Below are 2956 nucleotides of genomic sequence, written 5' to 3' on the forward strand. Positions count from 1 at the left end.
AGACAAACGGCAAAAGAAACAGGCTTTGTTTACTATTCTGGATCTAGGGCAAAATTTACAGTGGCAAAAACTTGTTTAAGTTGGTTAAATGGAAAGAGGGTTTGGAGACGAAACTCCAAGCGCTTGAATCGCCTGATTCCGATAAACGAGCGAAAAGTTAGACTAAAACGAAAATTGGATCAGAAATCTCGATCAGAAAAATCGCGGATTTAATCCGAGAAAAAGAAAAATGATGAACGTTCATGAAAACGAACGAATGGACGAACGCTCGCTAATTAAATAAATCGGAAAAACCGATCTATTTAAAAAAACTGAAACTAAAAAAACGAACAACACCGTTGGAAAACCTAACGGTTTTTCGAGAAAAACTGGCGGCGGCGAGGTCTACCTCCGGTGACGGATCCGGCGGGCGGCGACGGGCGGTGGCGGCGGTGAGGGCGGGCGGCGGCGCGGGGCGGCGGCAGCGGCGCTAGGCGGCAAAGGCGGCGGCGGGGCTAGGAGGCTAGGGTTTGGGGGGTCCGGCTCGGCCTCCCCGGCTCATAATGCCGGCCGGGCCTAGTGTCCGGGTCGGACACGGCCCGTTAGGTCAGTTGCGTTTTTTTAAAATAGTTACGCTCAGAAAAAACACAAAATGAATACTAAACGGACTCCAAAAATCCCGAAATAAAATTTCCCCGGCTTCTAAAATCAAGCCGCACAGGATGAACATTTATTTGGGGCCTAAATGCAATTTTGAAAAACACGCATTTTTTTCCTAAATTCAAATAAATAGCAAATAAAACCAAATAAAATCTTATTTGATTTTTTTATTAAATCCCCAATATTTTTTATTTTTTTGGGAAAGTCATTTTATTCCCTCTCTCAATTTTTTGTAATAGAAATAATTGAAGATAAAATAAATAAAATCAAACGACCCTATTTTCAGAATTTGAGACAACTCAAATATGAAAATAACGAAATCCCCAACTCTCTCCGAGGGTCCTTGAGTTGCGTGAAATTCCTAGGATCAACCAAAATGCAATAAATATGATATGAAATGATGATCTAGTGTATAACATTCCAAATTGAAAATTTGGGATGTTACAAACCTACCCCCCTTAAGATGAATCTCGCCCTCGAGATTCGGGTTGGCTAGAAAATAGGTGAGGGTGGTACTTCAGCAAATCTTCCTCTCGCTCCCAGGTGGCTTCATCCTCCGTGTGGTGGCTCCACTGAACCTTGCAAAACTTGATAACCTTGCTGCGGGTGACTCGACTGGCATACTCTAGAATCTTAACTGGTTTCTCCTCATAGGTCAAATCACTGTCCAACTGAATTGCTTCCAGTGGTACCGTATCTCTTAGCGGTATATCAGCCATCTCTGTGTGGCACTTCTTCAATTGGGAAACGTGGAACACGTCGTGAACTCCTGACAGTCCCTCGGGCAATTCCAACTTATAGGCAACTTCTCCCATATGCTCCAAAACTTTGTATGGGGCTACAAAACGTGGCGCTAACTTTCCCTTAACTCCAAAGCGCTTAACTCCCCGAAGTGGAGATACTCGAATATAAACTCGGTCTCCCACTTCGTAAACTGTCTCCTTGCGTTTTGAATCTGCGTAGCTCTTCTGCCTGGATTGGGCTACCTTGAGCCTATCGCGAATCAATTTCACTTTCTGTTCAGACTCCTTTATCAGATCCGTTCCAAACAACTGGCGATCTCCAACTTCATCCCAGGACAATGGGGTCCTGCACCTCCTTCCGTACAAGGCTTCGAAAGGGGCCATCCTCAAACTGGATTGATAGTTGTTGTTGTAAGAGAACTCTGCATACGGCAAATTCTCATCCCAACTAGATCCGTAATCTAGCGCACAAGCTTTTAGCATATCCTCCAAAATCTGATTGACTCTCTCAGTCTGTCCATCTGTCTGCGGGTGGAAAGCTGTGCTAAACTCCAGTCTAGTACCCAAATTTTCATGCAACTGATTCCAGAACTTTGAGGTAAATTGGGTTCCTCTATCTGATACTATCCTCCTTGGAACTCCATGCAGACAAATGATTCTAGTCATATATATCTTTGCCAACTTTGCACTGGTATAGGTAGTCTTCACTGGAATGAAATGAGCTACCTTTGTCAAACGATCGACTACAACCCATATCGAGTCATAGCCTGAACGTGTTCTGGGCAATCCAGTAATAAAATCCATGCCTAGCTTATCCCACTTCCATTCGGGTATCGGCAATGGTTGTAGCAATCCTGCTGGCTTCTAATGCTCTGCCTTTACTCTCTGACATACATCACAAACTGCTACATATTCTGCAATATACTTCTTCATTCCGGTCCACCAGAAAATATCCTTCATATCCAAATACATCTTGGTATTTCCTGGGTGAATTGAATACGGTGAATCATGGGCCTCTTGTAAAATTAACTTCCTGATCTCCGAATCATTTGGTACGTAAACACGGTCTTCAAACCATAAGGTATCGTGCTCATCCTCACGAAATCCCTTGGCTTTTCCTTTGCTCATTTTCTCCTTAATAGAGGCAATCTCCTTGTCAGTCTTTTGGGCTTCTCTTATCCACCAACGTAGACTGAATCTCCAATGCTGCTACATAGCCTCTTGGAACAATTTCCAAACATAGCTCTCAAAGATTTTCGGCTAACTCCCTTGGTAAATCTCCCATCATTAGGGTGTTGACATGGCTCTTACGGCTCAACACGTCAGCTACTACGTTAGCCTTTCCGGGGTGATAATGCAATTTCATATCATAATCCTTGATGAGCTCCAACCATCTCCTTTGTCCGAGGTTCAACTCCTTCAGTGTGAAAATATACTTCAAACTCTTGTGATCCGTGTACACCACGCAATGGTTTCCAATCAGAAAATGTCTCCAAGTCATCAATGCATGCACTATGGCTGCTAACTCCAAGTCATGCGTAGCGCAATTCAACTCATGGGGCTTAAGCTGTCGT

This window comes from Triticum urartu, chromosome 2, assembly GCF_003073215.2.
Source record: "Triticum urartu cultivar G1812 chromosome 2, Tu2.1, whole genome shotgun sequence".
Lineage (NCBI taxonomy): Eukaryota > Viridiplantae > Streptophyta > Magnoliopsida > Poales > Poaceae > Triticum > Triticum urartu.